This window comes from Grus americana, chromosome 7, assembly GCF_028858705.1.
Source record: "Grus americana isolate bGruAme1 chromosome 7, bGruAme1.mat, whole genome shotgun sequence".
Taxonomy (NCBI): domain Eukaryota; kingdom Metazoa; phylum Chordata; class Aves; order Gruiformes; family Gruidae; genus Grus; species Grus americana.
Window position 1 is genome coordinate 11,378,162 of NC_072858.1, and position 22,384 is coordinate 11,400,545.

General features: G+C 46.2%; 1 long non-coding RNA gene across 10 annotated transcripts in view; it reads right to left on the reverse strand.

Moving 5' to 3' along the window:
• Positions 1-22,384, reverse strand: part of LOC129208951 (uncharacterized) — a 46,100-nt gene that overhangs the window by 20,337 nt on the left and 3,379 nt on the right. For 7 of the 10 annotated variants that reach the window (XR_008577926.1, XR_008577925.1, XR_008577922.1 and 4 more), the window contains exons 2-5: positions 14,101-14,274; positions 13,346-13,596; positions 6,216-6,411; positions 23-111 (exon numbers count right to left, since the gene is read on the reverse strand). This is a non-coding gene — a long non-coding RNA (uncharacterized LOC129208951). Of the gene's footprint in view, positions 1-22; positions 112-1,918; positions 3,513-6,215; positions 6,412-13,345; positions 13,597-14,100; positions 14,275-19,073; positions 19,385-22,384 lie in introns of those variants that run through there. The other 3 variants (XR_008577921.1, XR_008577923.1, XR_008577924.1) reach the window with 3 other exon arrangements.

A 22,384-nucleotide genomic window follows, 5' to 3' on the forward strand; every position in this document is an offset into this window, starting at 1 on the left:
GCCAGCAAGGAGATGATCTTACCCCATTTTACAGTACTCTCAGTCCGTAAAACTGGTGAGACAGGGATTGTACTTCAGTACTTCCGTGCACTTCTTGATCTGTACCTACATCTGTAGAAAACAGAATTTATAATACAGCTGGAATAAAGTATAATCTATGATGATCTATACAATACAGTCTCTACATAGGAGTATAATATAATCTCTACAATATACTGGGGGGGGGGGCGGGGGGGATGAAAAGTGGTGATCAAAGGTACGTGCAGGAGTTCCTGGTTCCTGCAGGACCAGTGACCCTTGTGGATTGCCCATGGCTTCCCCCAGAAGCCTGCTTAACACCTGCTGGGTTATCTTTCGCTGAAGTACGAGCTATTACCATTTTCTGCTCCTTTGGTTACAGCCAAGTCTGCTGGACACGGAGCTCCTCCAGCCCTCCCAGAGGACACCTGGCCTCTCTGGGACCCGCTCAACACCTGGCAGGACCGTGCTAAGCCTGGTCTCCTGCCTGCCAAGGAACCTGGCCGGCAGAGTCCTCTGCAAACACTCTACCGTACTTGCTGTACTTGCTGACAGTGGGAGAGAGCTGCCTCGAAGATGCACACAGGAGAACAGGCTGGCTCTTCAAAACCTGCTCGACATGCTCGCGCTGCTGAGCAGCTCTCCAGCAGCGCCAGGCTGGCTCGGGGTGGATGTCACAGCCACGTGGCCAGTCGCATCGTGAAACCCAGCCAGCAGCTTCCTCGATGCCATTTAGCCCTGCTCATTCGGGAATGAGTCACAGCCTTGGCCATGGCTTTCCCCTTTTCCAGAGAGCCCCAGCAAGTACATTTGTCACTTGCTGAATGGTATGCTTAGAGATTTTCTCTCTTTCTTGCTCCTTTTTTTTTTTTCTTGTACTAGACAGTGAAGCATATGGTGCATCGCTGTCTGATTAGCTGGCAGCTTCCTGGTGCCTGTGGGAATTACTGTATCCAATGCTTTTAGAGCAGGTATTTGTACTACTTTTACCTGCCACTCTCCACATTGATTAATTCCTGCTTTCAGGATTTTATTTTTACCAGATTACAAAGATCATCTTACTTTAAATCCACTCTGTCTCCTGGATACATGTCAGCAAGAGAAGTATGGGTTGTATTGTGTCTTCTTTGACTATTATTATGTATTAAAAGAAGATTAATTATAATGACTCTGCTTAAAATATTGTGGTGCAGTAAGAGGACTTTCAGTTCCCTTACATTTAAGGTACTTAAGCCTACTCGTCCTGTTGTGTCCTGTGTTTGCAATATTTTTTTTTTCCTTAAGTTTTTTTTCCTTCTGGTGAAGTCTGCTGGGTAACAGCCCTGGAGCCTGCAGGCTCACACCTGCAGACCAGCTCTCCCTCAGCTAGTACTCCAAAAGTGTCCCCTAGGACGGGCAACCGCCAAAGGGTGCAGCCCCTAGAAAGAACACGAGATGCTTCCTTCAGGTCCAGGACTGGGTCCCAACCCTGCCAGCAATGCCAGGCTGGGGCAGAGATACACGGGCAATTCAACACAGGCAGGGAAATCCAAAATGAGCCCTCTGCCAGGTTAAAAATTATAAAGAACAAGGAATAAAAAAATCCTCTACCAAATATAAGAGAGTGAAGATTGTGTATAATCTTGTCTGGTACTGAAATGATACAATATATAGTCTTATACTGCATGATATATAGGATATTTCAAGGGGTTTCAGTGTCTGGAAACAAAACTTCAAGAGAAGAACAGTTTTCCAGTACTTACCAATGAGGCACATTCTTGCCCCTAAAAGGTCCCCACTTCCAATGTACTAAGACTCGATCAAAAAGGATGGTGAATTTACTTCAAACCTTCTGTTTCTCAATATATTCTAATACTGAAATTTATAAGCTTCTGCTCATCTTTTGTTTAAAAAAACCTACCTAATAAAAATTTGAAAGTCGCTGAAGCACAGCCATTATTGCTTGGCTGCTTGCCATTTTAGACAGAAAGCTGTTCAGAAGGGAAGACTTGAGCATTGCAGTCACACTAACAGGAGGTATTTGTCCAAGGTGTAGACCTCCCTAAAGACAGCAGCAATACATCATTGGTAAATTTAATCTATTTCATTACTAGTTTGACATTCCTAGCAGCCACTGGCAGAGAGTTCCCAAGGACTCAGCGCTGACCCAATTCTTCTCCTGTCTGTATCAGTGGTAGCACGCCAATCAAAGATGAAGTGTGAAGGAAAGCTTTGGAAAATACCATCATGCAAATGGAAAACAATGGAAAATTCCTAGCTTGGATTGATTTCAGAAGTTGTCCAAAAATCTAGTGTCAGCAAGCTTTCAATTTCTGATGAAAAGCAAAAAAAAAAAATATCCCTAGCTGATGGAAAAAGAATATATATACAAAAAAATGAGAAGTCACAGAGATATAGTAGCTTCCAAGTCAGTTACTGCCAATAAAATGAGTGCTGTCGACTGCAGAGTATCCAGGATATATTATTTTATTTGTTGATATTTAAAAAGAAAAAAAAATCCAAAAAATTTGGAGCGTGGTGCAGAGAGAAACTTACTGGGTCATAAAGTCCAGACTTCTAGTATCCCAGGCACCACATAATTGACTCCTTTTCATCTGAGTTATCTCCGGTCTTCTAGATTGATGTGGAAAAAATGTAAAACAGGAGAAGCAATTCTAGCAATCAAAAAATAAAAAATGACATGTTTTCTTTTGTATCATAAACAAAGCCACATTAGCAGTAGGAGCAGCTGTAAACATAGCAACCTGCAAGGCTCCAACAGATAAAGCAAAGACTAAAGCATAGTGAAAGGTCTGTTCAATTTTTGAAGAAATGTGTTGTAGTCTTAATACACCCATATCACAGAACGGCAGAAGGTCTCCTGGACAGAGGCACTGAAGGAGAGAGCCGTGGGCTGGGGAGCTGTTTGGTGCCTCACTCCTGCTGTGCTCTGGGATTTCTCCCGCTCCTGCCTGATGGGATGCAAACACTCTCCGCTCACAGAGGAATGATCTTGCGTTCAGAGGAATGATTTTGGGTTCAGACCATGGTGACGAAATGCTAAGCTTAACGTAACCAGAGTTACATTGGCACAGATGGGAACGCAGCTGTGTCCTGCAGGGTTAAACTGTGTCTCAGGCAGAAGAGGTCCAGAGCTGCTCCTTCACTGCTTTTATCAAGTGGTTTAACACCCATTGTAGAGGCATCAGCATCTGTCCTCTCTTCTTTGTCCTGCAGTGTTCACTAAGCTGCAGGGTTGTGTTTCCATTCAGTTTTCTTGCCTTCATCACCTTTAATCTGTGCAAACTGCAATTTGGTAGCTCAGCTCTCCTTGGGCAGAGGTGGAAATCAAAGTCTGATCTCTCTCTTGATGATGAGCTGTTGGTTGTAAAAGGAGGCACTGATTGTATTGTTGCTTGGGAAGAAAAGTCCAGTATCCTACACCAAAAGAAAGTTCAAAGCTCTGAAACCCAAAGAAGAAGAGTTTCCAGATGAGAGAAGGCAGATGGGTTCTACACTTCGCCTTTTGTCACGTTTACAATAGCCTGGGAAATTTCTTGGGGAGTTTCCCAAGACTGGGTGCCTGACTGTCCATATATATTAAATGAACTCTGAATAGCACTTAGGCAATGAGGTCCTTATAAATAAAGTGCTGCAAAATGAAGCTTAAATATTGTGGGTTGGTGGTGAAGGCAAAAAAACAGGTCTCTTAGGATTAACCCCCAGATCACATTGTCACTCAAGAAGCACTGAGAAGAGTCTTTCAAAAAATGGCCTCTGGATTTTTCTGTGAATCCACTACTCAACAGCAATGAGGACCTGATGCAGCAAAACATAGAAGCGTGTGTCTGGATGTAAGCTGTTGATCGGTCCTACCTATGCTCAAGATTTCTCCTGCCCACTAACAGCTGTGCAGGTGCAAGGGTGGCTCCTGGGACTGCGTGCTTGTCCCCGGCCATACCAGCAAGACCAGGGCCAGTTCTGTGGCTGTCTCTCTGCTCCCTTGAACAAGAGTGGCAGGCTCTAATGCTTGATCTCTGTGTCTTAAATAGTGGCCTTGATTTCCCAGAGACCTGCTAATGGTAATACCAGTCTGTGCACCTGATAGTAGGGATTTGTCTTGGATATTGCTTGACATCTTTAGAGGCAGAGAATGAAAAAGCTGATGAGTATATTAATAACCCTGATCTCTTCACTGTGGGAGGGAGAAGTTCACATGAAGCTTTCTGCCTCATAAAGCCTTTCCAAAACGATGCTCAGGAAAAGAGAAAAGGCTATTTTTAAATACATCATATTCTTAAAGAGGAAATTGCCTGGAATAGATCGAGCTTTGGAAACCATTGTTTAATTGCAGCCTAATAGATAAAGCATCGTTTTGGGCTTTATGAAAACTAGAGTCCAGTGTCTTTGCAACAAACTTTGCACTGCTTGGGGCTTTTGATGAGAATTCATTTCCATAAGTTGTTCCTGTTAAGCTGGTGGGTCCATGTGGGAGCTGGCAGTGTCTCCTTTCCAGCCCACAGGGGAGATGAGAATCAGCCCTGTGTCTTTTACAGGAAGGGAAGGAAAGGGAGAAGCAATAGCAAACTACATGAGGCAGAGGGAATTGATTGCAACCAGCCAGATATAATTACATTGTGGAGGACATTTAATATTTCATCTTGATCTTTGCTGTATCAGGAGAGTAAAGAAAATCACCATATGAGGGAGAGAGAGGCTGCAACTTCTCTTGATTTGAATTGTAAATTCCCACAAGCAAAACCACAAGTTACTTTCAGACAATCTGTACTGCTGTTTCCTGAATGTATGTGACCCAGATTGCAGGGAGAACCAGAAAGCCACTCCACCTGCTTGGAGACAACAGTGGCACTAAGCCATCATGGCAGGTCCCCAGCACAGCAGGTATTTAATCCAATTGTACTAATGAATTTCTCTCCTCCCTTCACTCCTGGGTAGCTACAGACATACTGGCACAGGGCTCTCTGGTTAACCACTGCAAGGAGGAAAGAGCTTTCCATCCCACATTCTTAAACGGCTCCATCCTCAAACCAGACCTTTTAAACAGCACAGCATGGGTTTCAGTTATGACTGGTGTAAGTAATGCGCGCACACACAGGAAGAGACGTACTGCTCAAGTTTACAGTGTTGAAAGGAAAAGACAGAAAGGTAAACAGAGGCTCTGGACCAAGGTCAAACAGAAAAACAAGAGGTAAACTAGAAACAAGCATGACTGCTATACTAAGGGCATATACATACACAAGGCGGCCCATCCCATGCAAAAATCCTCCAAGAAAACACACCAAATCCCAATAAATCCACCCAGTCTCCACTGCTTCCTACTTCTGTTGTCTGGCCCCCAAAAAATGAGCCATACGTTTGTTGTGATGGGAGAAAGCCAGAGGCAGCACCTAGCAGGGAACTGAAGCAAAGCAAGGACAAGGCATTACTGAGCATCCCTGCGCACCAAAACATCTCCTTATTACTCTGACCGGACCAACTTGTCTTTAGCAGTTTGTCCACCTACCACTGAAATGCAGCTCCCTGAGGTGGACCAGAGCTGGCTCAAGCCAGAGCTCATATCAGGGAGGGAATGATTGCCCCAAGAGCTCTACTTATTGACCCTTCCTGCAGCCTAAAGCTGCCATACCCCTCTCTGTTTGCCTTGATCACTTCCACACTCACTCAGCCAACTGCGATCCAGCTCTACATATTAATTAATTATCATAAAAGAAGGGGAGATTTACTCATTGCTCCAGATGATTAATCAGCTAGTCAGGCATAACACCACCCATGCTATTGTAATTGCAGTCAAATAATAATGTTATATGCACCACAATCATAGCTGTCATCAAACACCAGAGGAGTCTGGTAATAGAAGCAATGTCTCTTCACAGTCTCCACAACCCGAAATTATCTACAATCTGGAGTAAGTTCTTAAAGAGAGCTCATGAGATCAAGGTCTCAGTACACAGAAAAACTGGAAACAGACCAGTGATGGACTTCAAAACAAAAGAGGTTTTAGGGACAGCATGTGGTGACAAGGATGTAAATGTCTTTCATCTGTGGTTTTCCTGTGTGTAGACAGGAGCTGGTCTCGAGGCCAGCACACTGCAAAATGCTGTCATAAGTGTTGCCCCGCTCCTTGCTGCCAGGACACATCCCCCCAGCCCTGAGCACCTTGCTCACCCCGGGGTGTGAGGGGGGAAGCAGCCCCTTACCGCCTGATGGAGAAGAGATGGGGAGAGGAGGACCAAGCTCATCAGCACTCCATGCTTCCAAAACCTGCTTTCGATAGTGACCACCACAAAGGGCTGGAGCAGTGGTGTGGAAAGAGAAGATGGCTTTCTTGGCCAATGGCTCTCTTAAAATACACCTCACTATTCCTTTTGTTATTCACTCTGGTTTCGGAGCAGCCTGTGAACAGTCAAGACAGAAAATTTGTTTAACAGAATTTACTGGCTTTGCATCCTTCTTTATAGAAGAACCTCTTCTCTAGCTAATCTCTTCCTGGTTAGCTGAGCATGTACCCTAACCCTTAGATAACCTTCTCAGTAATTCTCTGTGCACTGGCCCTCTTATCTCACTGACCTTGTCACTTAACTTACTGCAGTGAAATGTCTCTGCTAGATTTTCCACTAGCCTTGTTCAGGTCTCAAACCAAAAAATGAAAAAGATGACTATTTACTCCCAGATCCTATTCACCAGAAGCCGTAACATGCATTTTTTTCCCCCCATTCTCCATTTCATACAGGAGCAATTTCTCCTCCAACTTTCTAAACTAGCAACTTCTGACAAGGGATTGGAGTACTTGATCCTGAAGCTGGGCTGTAGCAAGGAGCAATTTTGACTAGCTGTATGCTTGTATGAGTAATCAAAGTATGTATTTACTGGGGAAGGTAGATGAGAATGCCCCCAGGCCAGGTCCTGCACAAATACAGTGACCAATACTGCTGTCCCCAAGGCCATACACACACACACAGTAGGCAAAGGTACTGCCCACCCAAAAACCTCAACCCTCAACCCCTCTCAGACTCCAAAGCTGCTTTAAGACCTCTTGCGCATTAACAGAAAGGTCTTAAACTCATCATAAATCTGCACCAAGCACCTGAGCTTCATCTTACCACTCAGAACAGGCTAGACAAAGAATATTTGGCTATCAGTCAGATTCATAGTACTAAATGTCACATCCTAGGACTGAAACCAAAAAGCTTAATGATGTAGCCAGAGCCCAGAAGAAAAGATATAATGTAGAAGCAGCATGAGAACTTACAGTCATTACTCCTGTAATGTAAAAAATAGTGTCTTTTGTGTTGTGGTGTTTCTTTGGGGTTTTTTTTTCTGGTGCATATTTTGCCCAAGGCTGGTGTTGTTCACTTGTTGAGCAGCTCTTTAGTGGTCTGCAGGAAGCTGAGCAGTCTTCTCAGTGGGGTGGTTTTAATTCAGAAGGGATAATTTAAGACAAAGACTATCAGCCTGTTGTCCCGCTTACAAAAAGTGGCTGAGTCTGCTTCGGGGCTGCCTTCTAGTGGAATGAGTAGCTGCTTGACACAGAGATCTTTTCTCAGCTAAGTAATGAGCTGTATTGATTTTCCTCAAAAAGAAAATTGGACTTTTACAAACAACGCAACAAGCTGCTTGAGTCAGGATGTTGCTGAGATGATCTTGTGACCACCACAGGCTCTTGTGCTTATCATTAAAGAGAAGAAAAAAAAAAAAAGTCTACAGGTTTATTCTGCAAGGGCAGGTTGCACCAATAAAAAACAAATCTCCCTTCAAATACTTTGGGCAAGTACCAGACTAACATGCCCTGCAGGGACAGTTGACATTCACCCATTTGGAAAACAGCAGCACTAACAACCCCCGTGCTTGTTCTCTGTGTGAAGGCCCTAAGTCTGCAGCAGGAGTCCACATCTCTCTCTCTGTGCGGTCTCTTTGCAGGGATCATGTGAATGCTCTCACCACTGGCTGGACACTTCTCCAGCAAGAAGCACTGAGCTACTTCATTTGGGCCACCTGGTAGCTCACCACTCTCAGTCTGGGCAAAATAACTCCAAGGCAGAGTCCCTGAAAATGTCTCTCTCCTCTTTCCCAAGCTGTTGAGCATTTTTGACCTCCTAAGGAAGTCTCATCACATGGCAGATCCCATGGGATTGACCTGCCCGCTTAGATCAGACTATTCAGGTCTGGCCAGCATAGGTTTAGTTCTTACATCCTAAAGCTTAAAATGATTAGCTATAATCTCCATTTCAGTTCCAATACCTACAGCATAGTCTTGAAGCTGATCTGACAGGAAAAAAAAATATTCAACTAATTTCTAACCTGTCAATGGAATACGATTCCTGCCTCAGTACCTCTCCAAAGCTCCTGGTGGCCTTGCAGCTCTTTCAACCTTTCTGCAGGACACGGGCTGCCAGCACTGAGGTTTTAGCATGGCTGGGAACTGCCTCTATTTCATACAGCACATAGGGAAGTCCTGCATCTGCCATTACAGTCACTGAGGCAGGACTCGAGCTGCTCCCCACCCAGCATGGAGATTGCAATGCCCACCCAAGGTGCTGAGTGAACCCCCCGCTGCCGCAGCACACAGGGATCTCTCATCTGAGTTACACAGGTAAAAGTGAAGAGAGCATCATCCTGTGGGGCATGAGCGGTGTAGGTCCCTCTCTTACTCTCTCTTTCTCACTCCCTCCTTCTCCCCACTTTCCTCCATCCACCCACTATGGGTACTTTTGGCCCATCTTTGTGCAGTCACCCTCACCAAGGGGCAGGGTCTCCCCAGTACAGTGTGCTTAAGCTGCAGAGCATTGCCTTTACAGAGCTGAGCCCTGAAACTCATCCCCTGAAACGGGAACAGGCCTATGGGAATGAAACAGGAGAGCCCCAGGCCAGTTCCTGCTGCTAAGCAGAGAGAAAACACAGCTACCACCTTGTCCTTACCTTCCTGCAATGAGGGAACAAGCCGAGGGACAGCAGCTCGGAGAGGAGCTGCTCCTCGGGTCAGCACCACAGAGCTGCACACCTGGGTCCTGGCTGTGTGCAACCCCCATCCCCTCTGCTCCCCACTTGCTGGGGCAGAGCACCCATCTCCCTCGCAGAGGTTGCCACTTTCTGTGTGCCCTTCCAGCTAAGCCTGGGCACCCTGGCTGGCAAGGATGGGTCAATAGCAAAGGCAAATTTCCACCCTCTACCCAGAAGGCATCATTGCAGAGCATCTGAAAGAAATCCAACCATGATGTGACAAATGGTCTCACATGGTCAGGCTGCCCCCAGAAACCCAACCCCAGCAGGGTTTGCATTATGCCCCAGCCACCCGGGGCTGCCACATCCTCAGGCAGCAATGTCAGTGCCACCTCCAATTCCCAGCTACATGCTCGAACTCCCCCAGGAGGCACTGCCAGCGCCACAGCAAGCAGGAAGGTCGTGGTGGGTATTCCCTCGACATCCCACTCCCAAGGCTTTGCCATGCACTGCAGTCTCACGCACCCACTGCTTCCAATGGCCCCAAAAGGCAGCAGGACACCCACGCACAGCACCAGCTCTCCAGCAAAGCAGGAGGCATCTTCAGCCTTGCACTCAGCTGTGATAGGGCGATATCCAAGAGCCTGACTGGTAAATGTCGTGGCATCCAATTACTCTTTACAGTTTGATTCAGAGATCAAAAGATACCTGATTCTGTCTTAAATGATATCTGTGGACTCTGGAATTAAGCATTTATGGGCAATAATTGCTCTGATCAGGCATGGACACCTGTAGAAACCTACTGGGCAAAAAACCCTAGCAAAATTAGAAAAGTAAAGGAAAAATCAACAGCAGTAGGCTCAGCAGGGACGAGAAGTGTTAATTTTGTGTTGGTAAATGGGAATTACAAGAAAATGGAAAATAAATAAAAATGCAAATTCAAAGTCATAAAAAAGCACAATTAAATGAAGTAACTGACATACTTTCCTGTATCAGAAAGGAATGCAATTATAATCGCAAAATAGGCTTTTCTAATATTTTTCATATCAGTCATTTTTCTGTTTTATTTAGTGCTTTATAAAATCTGGAGAAATAGTACAATCTCTCCAGTAAACCAATGTCTTATTATTTAGTTTGAAAGACATGAGGGGAAGAAAGATTTACAAAACCTCCAGCTTATAAAACAATATAACATTTTCCTTCCTAATGGGATAAAGAAAGATCATGCCCGTAAGTGGTGAACTTGCCAGCATCAGGAATGGTCAGCAAGATGCTCTTGCCAAACATGTGGACACACTATAAGTAGCTATATCTGACCTAGGTTTAAACAAAATAGCTTTGGTGATGGGTGTAAGGAAGATGGGCACAACGTTGCTGCAATGCGCTCAGCTCCCAACCATCTGCCTGACCCAGCTCCTGCACGGTGCGTTTTCCCCAGGAACCAGCAACAATTTGCTGCACCCGTCCCCATCAGCATTAATGGCTGAACAGGATGTGGAAAGGAGGGGTGAAGGACTGAGAGGTGATCAATAGTTCAAGGTAAGGTATATTAATCTTATTTTTCCAAAGATTCCTCATTTACAATTCCTTTTCCTTTTAGAACAAACTATGTGGGTTTAGTGATGAATAAGCTTCTTTTGATCCTGTTTAGGGAAGTAATAAGAGATCTCCAAAGCTCAGACTAACACTGCCCTGCCTTTTCCAGGAAAAAAAAAAAAAGACAGATTTTGCTCCCTACCTTAATTTTGAGGTGCCTGATATCACTTGACCATGTTCACACAACACCTGACCTCCTTTCTATAAATGGAATAAAACCAGCAAAATCTCTCCTCTCCCCTTCCTATCATCCCTTTAATAATTCTGTAGAATTAGGCTGAATGTTCTGATTATTTTCCACGTGCATTAATCATGGCCAAATCACGCTAGTGAAGGAAAATGCATAGCCTGCTGTTCCCTCTCAGCACCCTCCTCTCACCCTGCTCTCAGAATAGTCTCAGCCTGGAGGGCATCCTGTCAGTGTGATTAACAGTGTGAAATGGGGAAGGAGATGGGAAGATGAAGGAAAAAGACCTTTCCTTCAAACTTAGACTTGGTTTTTGGCTTATCAGAACAAGCAAGCAAAACCTCGAGAGCATCCTGCACTTGCAGCCATGAGCTTCCTCAGCTCATGAAATCCAGACAAGCGCACGAGCAACTGCTGTTATCTTCTGCAGTCTTATTCCAGTCCCTCTCCAGAGCTCCACTCCAAACTTACGTATACAAACATTAGGTGCATGAGAAATATCTGCCAAGCTTTTCTCTTTTTCAGTTGTGGCTGTGCTTATTAAAATATTCAGTAAAGGCTTAATAATTTATGAAGAGCTGCAAATGGTCAACCCACTGCTGTAGATTTGGATGGAGCCCACCAGGATGAAAGGTAGGAGGAAAGCAGATTGACTCCTTGACTGGACTTCTGTCTCCCAACTTCGCAGTTCTACAGAGCAAATATTCCCCTCAGAGCTGGCCAGGAGGCTTCCGTCACCACCAACCAAGAGAAAGTGGGTGCTTAGAGGGATTCAGCTTGCCTTAATGCAGGTGTCTAAAAACAGGTTGAATCCATTGAGTCCTGGATTGGCTGGACACATCACCAAGGAGGTTCCTAGACCACCTCTTGGGAAGCCTTGGAAGACCGTCACCTGCTTGGCCTGGATTCTGGAGACAAAGTGAAACTGCATATGTCTAATTTAGAGCTGTGAATGTCACATTTCAGGCTTGATTTGGCCATCACCACTCTCTGCAGGGAGGCAGCTTGTGCTACCAAGCAAGGAGAGAAGCACAGGCTCTGATCCTCAGCCTGTAAATTCCTCCAAAGAGGATCCCTGCTGTTGGATCTCCTCCACAGCAGCTGCTGCTGCGTCAGAAGAATAGGTTCTGCCAGGAAGATTTTTCCATTTTCCTTCTATTTTGCCAAAATCCTTGAGGGCACTATCACTTTAAAAAATATTGCATCCAAAAGAAAGCAGATATGAAGTGGAGACAACCTGGCAGAAGGATTGGGTGACAAGGCCAGGAAGCAAGCAGTTAGTGCTGGGCTATTTCCAGATGCATCACAGTCGTGCCACACATTAATAAGCTGCGACAGGCATAAAGATGGGCAAACGTTTGCCTACAAAGCCAGCTGCTTCATACACAGATACAGTCACTGAGAAGCTCAGGAGCATGTTTCTAATCTCTGTCTTTGCACAGCAAGGCTCGACAGTAGGGACCCAGAAGGGGGGAAAACTCAGAGTTCAAATGAAAAGCTTTCAAAAGCTCTTAATGCAGCTGAGCATGCAGAAACACACACGCGTTTCATGTCCCACAGCAAAAAAGGTTAAGATGTCAGTGCCTGTCTGAGCACCTAGTACACAATGTCTGAGTTCTTCCCAGGCAAGTGCAAAATTCTCTCCTCCTGCTGGGAGTGTCTGAGAGAGGTGAAAGCAAGGCCTTGCAGAAGTATATTTGCTGGAGGATGTTCTTCTTCCTCCAGCCTGGAAATTCAGATCATAAGTCTTTGCATGGGCGGTTCACATACTGTATTACAGCTGTTTAATGCTATAAGGGCTGCATCCAAAACCTGCTGAAAAGTTTGCGCTGTGAGGTGGATCAGGCCAGCACCAGGTATGCAATATGGCCTGATATCTCAGACTAGCAATGGGTTTGTTCTCTGGGAATGGACACGTGCAGCAATCTGCTGTGACAGCAGGTGGCTTGAGGGGTATTTACTGAAAGATGGATTTTCCTCCCCATCATGCCCAGAGCAATGCAGTCGGGCAAAACAAAGTGATCACAAAAATTACACACAGTGACAGAATCAAAACATGTCACGAGAAAAGCACCTTCTGGTGTTGTTTTGTTGGGTTTTTTGCGGGGGGCATCTCAGTTGGGTTCTGAAAAGCTCCCAGCACTCCCAGCACTTATTTGATCAGTTTAAAACAGCTTAAAGAAATATTGCAGCTTTCTCCCTATGATAGTGATCAGGCATGGTTTTGCCTGAAATAGCTCTTCTCTTCAGTGCTAAGGACTTCTCTTGAAGCCCATCCAGCATGCAGGACATGGGATGTTCCAGCTTGCAGGATCTATTTAAATGTCGTGAAGGCTAATGTGTTCCTGGGCAGGTCATCTTAGAGACCAGCCTACCAGGCAACAGCAAAGAGGATGCTCTGAGCTTGCAAGATGAAGAGTTTGCGTTGCTTGCTACCCTCAACCCAAGGGACTTGGTAGACCTGACTGCCTGGCCCTCTCTGTGCCACCTTACAGCTCTCTTGGTCTTAGGCATCATACCAAAGGATTTGTGTAAGGAGCTAACGAAGGTGATAAAAGCCGAGCCCCCTAGAAACCCCCTTGGGAAATGCAGCTGACATCTACTGACCTTCTCCATTAGATCATGCATTGCTGACTCCTGATGTGATCTTGACTCCTCGATCCCACCGTGACATCATCTATGTTTTCATACAGGCAGAGGCAGATGAAGTGAATCTCATCAAGCAGGTCTGAGATAAAATTTTCCCTCCACAGACATACTCTGTTTCATACTTAGGAAAGCCTCCAGTGCTACCCGGTGTAACTGTTCTGCAGGCTGGTGGCCTTGGTGCCTTCTCGTCACCGCGTTCTCCACAGACTCTGGTCATAAAAGTAACAGGCAGGATTTTCCCTGACACACATTGCCAAGATGAGGTGAAACCATCAGGCAGGGCTGAAGAAGCATGCGCTCTGTAGGGTGCATGTTCCCATACCACTGCCTGAGGTGGAAAGCTCTCATCGGAACATTTCAAATAAAACACACTCAGGTTTGTCAGCTCCAAAGGAAAAAAAAATCCCCCTGTAAGCTTTTAGAAGGAGGGCCAGAGGACTGCTGGATCACTGCTTGGAAAGGGCAAAGTTGGAGCAGAGCTTAATATTAGATTAGATGGAAAACACTCCAAAACCACTTGTTTGCTGTCTGAGTTAGTACCGAAGGGTACCCTGCAGGTTTTCAATCATTCACAGGGCTTGGCACCAGCATCGATGTTTGCAGCCTGAACTCGCTTTGAACACAGTGTTCCCAGCAGCCGTTGCAGCTATTGGCTTTAGAAAGAAACTGCTTGAGAGGCTGAGGCAGAGACACGTGCGAGGACAGAAACCTACCTCGCTGCTTCTGCGAGACTTTCAGGAACGGAGCACCGGGCACCAGAGAGGCAAGGATGGCAAAAAAGGGTCTTAAACAGATGAACAGAAAGACAGCTCTGATATGGCCTCTCTTGCAAGGACCATTCTTTCTTCTCCCCATTCCTTGATATTGTTCCCGTTTGTGCTTAAAAACTAAAATAAAATTTAAAAAAACAGAAGTTAACAGCGTGTGACTCCTTTTCTGGAGTATGTAAATACCGTTGCTTATGGGAAACCATGGTTATCCGCATGCCATTCTCCTGATTCTTAGAAACTCTTATATACTCCCAAAAATCTTCCCAGAACTATGACTGAAGATGGTTGCCAACACAGCAAAGTGTGAACCTGCAATTCAGCAGCCCGTGGGCAAATGCTGCTCGCTTGCATCCATGTTTCTCTCCAAAGCTGGCAGCTTTGGATTCTGCACAGTCTGGTTTCTGCCGTGCCTCTGGGAGCCTGCGAGCACATCTCCTGCCTACAGTGAGAGGTCCCCATCCCTCCACCTCTGAAATGACAGGCTGCATTAGACCGTTCAGAATCACATTTGGTTCTCATTTTCTAACAGACATCCAAGATAATATTTTTAGAAGAAGCTATACTGGTATTTGCAAAAAATAGCCTACTTTGCTTTTATCCCAAATGGGGTCTTTTCCAAGTTTCTTTTCCTACTTTAGTCATATCTCTAAAGCTGTTTGCATTAAACAATCCAATTCCAGAAGCGCATTAATCAGACTCTCTCTGGGCTCCTATTGCATATGCCTTTCTCTGTGTCACAAGGCAAAAATACAATCAGCTCAGCCATAACCTAATTCTCTTCCCCAGTAGAGGAAGCCCCAATCAGAGGGCCGTACATGGGTGACAGCAGCATTCAGCATTTGCATGGTGCCACTGATGTCCATGCATCAAGAGGAGCTTCCCAAGACCTGCCCACCATTGTGAGGACCCTGCCCTTACCGGTCCCTCACAGTTAAAAAATGCCGATCAACAGCCTGGTGCAATCCATCAAACAGAAAGGAGAGCTGTCAGGATGGGCTGGCTCTGCCAGGTGCTGACCTGCCAGCCTGGCTGTGTTACTGTGGGGGGCCCTCAGAAATCTGCTTTGGGAACGGTTTTCTCTGCTTGACTATGTTTTCAGCTCTGCTGAAAGTCTGGCAGGGCAAGCGAAAAGACATCCCTGACGGCTGTGGGGACTCTGCTGCCTGCTGGCAACGAAGCTTGAGGCAATTCAGCAGCACAGAGGTGAGCTGTAGAAACAAAGACAGGTTTGTATGGGGTTTCTTAGAAGATTCCTAGAAAAAGGACCTGGGTTTTATGAGGTGATGCAGCAGCATCCAGAAGCAAGATGAGCATCGGGCGCTGGCATCTGCACATGGGCTGGCGCTGAGCTGTGGGCAGCCCACAGCCACGAGAACAGGAGAGCAGAGTAAGGCAGGGAGCCCTGGGGTCTGGCTCCTTCTCCAGATGTCTGCAGGTGCCCCTCTGGCAACGCTGCAAGCGCTGGGGATGCACCTACCCCAAGCAAGGACCATCACCATGGGCTTCTGAGAGCCCTGAGTCAGGGTTCCCTTCTGCACCACCAGCGGGGTGCAGATCTGCCTTTCTTGGGCAGTCAGGGACAGCCCTTCCCCAGCACCAGGGCTGTGTTCCTGCTGGCAGGAACCAGAGGGAAGGGCAGGAAACCAAAACGGAAACCATGCCTGACCCTAAAGACATCAAAGGACACTGAGATCAATTGCCATCACACCAAACCCGCAGGTGTGCAGCAAACTCCCCATCCCCAACTGGTCCCTGAGAACCACAACACGGATTGGCAAGGGGGTGTGCAAACATACCCACACAGCACGAGACCCCCCCCAGAGGTCCTCAGCACAAGTCTGGCTTACCCTCTGCCAAAAGGCTGGCCAGGCACTGCTTTACACCAAGTAGAATGAGATTAGCTTTCTGGTCCTGTTAAGCTTCATCAACTGGCCCGTGCCGAGTTATTTACAACCATCTTTTATTAATCTACCACAGCTTTTTTTCACTCGACCTCTAGCAAGTTACTTAACCGCTCTGAATGGATTGCACTAGCTCCATCCCCACACGATGATGCTGGAGGTGATGAGAAGGACAAGCCACTACTCTGCTACTTCTTCTGAAACGTTTCAGACTCCAGCAGACCCCTTTGGTCTGCTGGGTAACTAGAGCACTGGATTTACCCTCCTGCTTAATGGGAAGTCTTGTTGACACATACAGATCATACTGCTGGGTTATGACAATACTTTCATTTAGAAAACTCCTGCTAGGATATTGTACCTACTTTTAAAATAAGCTTAGTGTACCAAAAAACCAAGCAAACACTGGCAGTGCCAGCACAGGGGCCAAACACCAGCACTAGAAATTGGGCACTGAAGGGAACATATCCCCAGCCCAGCCCCTTCCAGTGCCCCTCATCACCCATCCCTAGCCCTCTGGGTAGATGACCAGGGTTGCCCACAGCATCACACTGCCAGAAAAGGAGATGTCTGCTCAGGAGACCCCAGGTGCCCCAGGTACAGTGCAAGCTGCTCTGAAGTCCTGTCCCACCAACAAGGGACGTGGCAGAAAGCCCCTGCATGCGTGCCAGGACAGTGATCTGTGTCCAGACAGAAGCAGAGGTGCCAGGAGAGAGAGATTATGGCCTTGGGACTCGGCAGCTCCAGGACTGAGTTCTGAGGATCTACATTTGAGACATGAGCACCTAAATGAGGTTTACGCCATCAAAATTCCCTGGTCACACATACAGGATCAAAAAACTCAGGCTGAGAAGGAGTTTGGGAAATAATCTAATCCAGCTTCTTGCCTCAACAGACCAGCCCTAAATCTTTGCCATCTCACTGTCTGCAAAGTGTGGTCCAACATGGATGCTGGGCTTAAAGATCAGAGACTTCAACAGGGCTTCACCAACTTATTCCTGCTGGGGAATTGTCCCCAGCCTTTCAAAGTCTTCTTAAGAGCACACACAACTTTCACAAACTGTGAACATCCTATTATTTATTCCTCTCTTGCCTTTTTAACACCTGTGTTGATCACTTGTTATGGCATGCAAGATTTTCAGAGCAGGGGCATTTCTGTCTGATGTGCGATGATGTATGAGACCTCACACACTGGGTACTACCCCAGTGCCAGTCACGTGGAGATGGCATGACCCTGAGCGTGGTAGCAAGTAGGATCAGACACACCAACTAGCAAAAGAAGGAGCAGACTGAGTAAAGGTGCCCTTGGGACAATGAACCGATATATCCCTCTTGTGCTTTAAGAGAGAGGTCAGGACTGGCCATGCCTGCTAATCCAACGTGCTTTAAATTGCATGAAAAATTCTAAATAATTTAAGTAACCTTGTGCTAACAAATGAAACCGTATCTACTCCTGCAGGAACAGAGTGGATTTATTTGTCACTCTAGGTTATAAAGCTCTTATAGATAAAGGAAGACACTGCAATATTGATAAGATATCTGTATTTGGTTTATAAATACAACATGAATTCCTCACTCTTCTTTAGGGAACTAGATCAAACCCTGCCAGCATGCAGGTGGGTAGGGCCTTCAGCTCCAAGCAGATGTTTGGTTTGCCCAAACCAAGGACCCTTTTTTTCAGCTTCCACTCACTGGCAGGTGGATTTTGGCAAATGAGACTACTTCTAGTTAAGTTTCTACCTCTAAGGCCAGGCAGCTGATTTCTGACAGCTACATACAGAAGTTTGGGCAGGGGGAAGATGTGACGAAGGCAGCGAGCAAGGTCCTAATACTTCCAAAGTTGATAAACAGCCTACAAAACAAGTCAAGCCCTGTCCAAAGGAGAGCTGTAGAAAACCACAGAGGGAGAGGCAAAGCTCATTTTTATAGAGAAAGAATAGACGATAAATAATCTAACCTGCACAAACTGACCAGCATGATAAGTGACAGGGCTCCAAGTGGCCCGTGACTAATTTACAAGACTATACTTGAAGTTTGTAATGAAATTCCAGATATTCTGGTTTATCTCTGGCCTATTCAAACTGTGCTGCAAGCAAACAGCTGAGGGCTGAGACCTTAGTTTTTGCTGCGGCTTTCTTCCTCAGGTCTGACAAAAAGGGAAATGCCAGCTTCGTTGGGTTTTATTACCTGTTTTCTTTCCCAATTAAGCCACCACCACCCATGCAGGGCACAAGCCCAGCGAAGGCACTGAGCTGAGCACCTGCAGCTCTCACAGGCAAGTTGCTTCCTGCCTGCCAAAGCCAGGACAGGATCTCACCTGCTTATTGCAACAGCATCTGCCTCTGCCCTGGTCGGCAGCGCCGCTGGTGCTGTACGGACCAGCCGAGCATCCCAGCCCTGCTCCCCTAATAGCGCTGGGAGGAGCCATTGCCTCTCAGCATTGCTAACACCAGAGAAGATCCAACTCAGCATAGGCATAACGTACATCTGCTACACACAGAGATCACATTTTCTCGTGTCTTTTGCTACGTGAGACTGTACTTCTGTGTCCCACACATTACCACTGATGGCATCACCTTCCTCCTCTTGCTGCTTCTCTTGCAGCCCAAAGCTGTCCATTTTTCCCCAGGGATGCCAGGGTTGCCTCCCAATGGCTCCAGTTCACAGCTGCTCTCGTGGCTGACAAAGTACTTGATGTTGCTGCACAACATGCTCCAGGTGTGGAGGCTTCCCTGCAGCTGGGCTTTGGCCACAGGGCACACCGAGCCAGGTGCAGACCCTCCATCCTCACTGCAAATGCAAATGTTTCATGACTGAGGCACAGGTTGAAAGACACCCGGACGGATACTAACATAAAAGGATTTAAGTCCTAAATCCTCAAAACTATTTGGTTTTAACAAGTGGGACAAACATGGAGTTCCTGAGCATGGAATGAGCCCCGTGTCCTTCTCCACCACGCAGCTCACACAAAGTTATGGTGCCCAAAGCACCAGCAGACACTCAGCCAACTGGACTCACCTGCCAGCAGGACTTGAGGACAGGGGTCCCACCCCAGCTCTGGTGGGGGATGCACGGGGGCACCAGCCTGCACAAGTGGTGGGGAATTAGCTGCCCTCCTTCAGGCAAGATGTTGTTTTTCTACAAGTTTTCTTCTTCTTCAGGACATGGGATGTAATTACTTTGTATACAGCAACGCTGTTGACTTCCCAGTTTATGTTTTCTGGCCCATTGCCCTGAGAAATGAGAAGTGTGGGAGAAAACCTTCCCTGTGAAACCTCTCTCCCAGTTGAAGACGAACATGGCAGGAGAGCAGGGGTGACAACCCGCACTGAGGCAGTACCTGAAGTCCCAGTGGGCTGTGACTGAATAAGCCCAGAAGAAGGAGGACCACGTCCCCACACAGGCTGACAAAGACAAGGGGCCCAGACTCATTTAATTCCTGTCCGCTGATGATGCTCCCATGTAGCTCTGGGGTCTTTGAACACTCTCTGGTGTTCAGAAGATGTTCTAGAGTTACTGCCCACATAAACATCCACTGGGGCTGCTATCTGGGGGAGAAGAGGGAGCTAAATATTTAATTTCAGTCTATTTCATCAAATATTTAATCTATTTAATATTAATTAAATCTGGGTCTGAATAAACAACAGCTAAAAATTCCCCTCTTCCTCCAAACATCTGATAACTTGAACGTGCCAGCTTATGCCATCCCAATTGAGATGGCAATTAATCAGGGGAGCAGGTCCTATCTTTATATTCCCAGTTGCTGGAATTCCTGTGGTGGGTTGTTGGCCTCCTCTAGCCTTTTAGGCTGGATCTTTTACACCAATCATTTCCACACCCTGCTTCACAGTCTCTCATTTTCCATGGACTTCATTTGTATCCCCACAAGTACATGCCCTCATCCCACTCCCAGACACTGTTACATCTTCAGTGGTAGGAATCCATGAAGCTAAAGTGATGAGAAAAGCTATTTTGCTAAGGGGAAATAAAACCCAGACCCCTCACGGGTGGATGTGGCCGGTGTGAATCATTTCCCAGTGACTGGCCCACCCTCCTGACACAGCTACGTGTCTCGGACCATCACCCAGCAGCACAGCCAGGAAAAGGCATTTTTGGGGCTGGTGAGCAACAACAGCTACAACAGGAGCAGTTCGTTTCCACTGCAAAGGATTTAAGCCAATTAGCGCTGGGCTATAAAGGCAGCTGCCACCATTGCATCTGCTACTACAACCATCTTATTTTACTGCAGGAAACCCTATTTGGATCAAACCCCATTCATACCAGTCATACCAGCCAGAAACACATTTTCTAATTAGCCCCAGTAGAGCTAACAGTGATGAAAGGTTGCCCTACATACAGCACTACTTACCTTGCTTTCCTCAGCGCGTGCCTGATTTTGCAGAGCAGCATTTAGTTTTTCTTTTCTCTCTGCTGCACTGTTTTAAAACCATCTCACCCAAACACTGACCAGTGTTGATGAAAGTAATTACACTGCAGTTCAAAATGTATCGGATGCATCTTCATTATCCTGAGACAGCAACGCCAAAGGCTCTAGGATGGTAAATCTTTTAATGTAAGCAAGTCAGATTATTCAGTTTGAACTGGCCATTTTAACTCTTCTGGCCCCACAAAATTTTGAGACTGGCTTAAAAGCCACAAGATATTTTGAAAATAATAAATGTAGGATTACTTTTAAATAATGTCTCTGAAGTTTAAATCTTTGGATTGTGCTGAGGTTACAGGTCAAACCCACAACCAAGAGAAACAGGGGAACTCCACTTTCTTCTCACATTGGCCACTTGGTTGACTTGGGTCATGTAACTGCTCTGTATTTTGGGTACCCCCCTGGGGAACAGAAAAACTTAGTAAGGTATTCGGGATCCTATAGAATTGTGCGCTGTCTGGGTGATGGCACAGCAGAGCCAACAAATGGGGAGAGGCTGTGTTTGTGCAGCGGCAAGGCTGCAAAGTGCCAGGCACAGCCGTGCCTAAATTAACAGGAAGCTCATTCTGGCAAACCTTGTTCAAGGAGCCATTTCAGGTCAAATATCTGCATCATGAAACCAAGAACAAACTCACCTTTACACAGAGAGAGAGACCTGTCGTGGTTTAACTCAGCAGGCAGCTAAAACAACCACACAGCCATTCACTCACACACACCCCCACCCCCAGTGGGATGGGGGAGAGAATTGAAAAGAAAGGTAAAACTCATAGGTTGAGATAAAGACAGTTTAATAGGACAGAAAAGGAAGATGATGATGATAATAATAATAATATACAAAACAAGTGATGCACAGCACAATTGCTGACCACCCAGAACTGATGCTCAGCTAGTTCCTGAGCCATGCTGCCTCCCAGTCAACTCCCCCAGTTACATACAGAGCATGACGTCATACGGTATGGAATATCCCTTTGGCCAGTTTGGGTCAGCTGTCCTGGCTGTGTCCCCTCCCAGCTTCTTGGGCACCCCCCGCCTTCTCATTGGCAGGGCAGTGTGAGAAGCTGAAAAGACCTGGACTGCTTGGCAGCAACTAAAACATCAGTGTGTTATCAACATTATTCTCATCCTAAATCCAAAACACAGCACTATACCCGCTGCTAGGATGAAAATTAACTCTATCCGAGCCAAAACCAGGACAAGAACTTATCACTTGATTACCCAGAGATCATAATTGCAAGGATAATTGCTAGGAGGGAGGATGCTTCATCAAGGTGTAAATCAGCATCACAGCAGCCGAGCTGCACAGGTCTGCCACACTCAGGGTCTAACCTTGCACCTTTTGGTCTGCACTAGGAATCATTTGTCCAAATTTTCCTGGTGGCAAAAGTTATCCTGGTATTAAAAGGCCAGAATTCATCATTTCAGTCTTAAAAAAAGTTCGGTCAATTCAGAAAAGCAGAAGGTTGGCTGCAGTGTCTTAGATCTTTATTTATGCATTTCTTTTATTTTTTGACTGGGGGAATTTTTCAGTTACACTTTAAAGTTTCAATCTTGCAGCAACTCCACACGTGCAGGTGAAGGCAAAGCAGCCTTCGGCAGGAATTATTTTATCAGAGTTGGCCAGTGGTGGGAAGCTCTTTCTTTTTTTCTGTGGAGAGCATTTGAAAAACAAACAAGAAAAAGGCCATGAAGTCATGGTCCAGCAAAACACAATTGTTTCAATCAGCAAAGTAGCAATCCATTCTTTCATGCAGCAGTTGATTTACAACAAATGTTTCTCATCTCTGGGAGCAAACCCTATGGCAGGTCACACAGCTCTGGAGGACCACAAGGCTGCTCCTGCAAATGCAATGTCCCAGGCTGTGTGTAAACCAATACGGGCCAAACA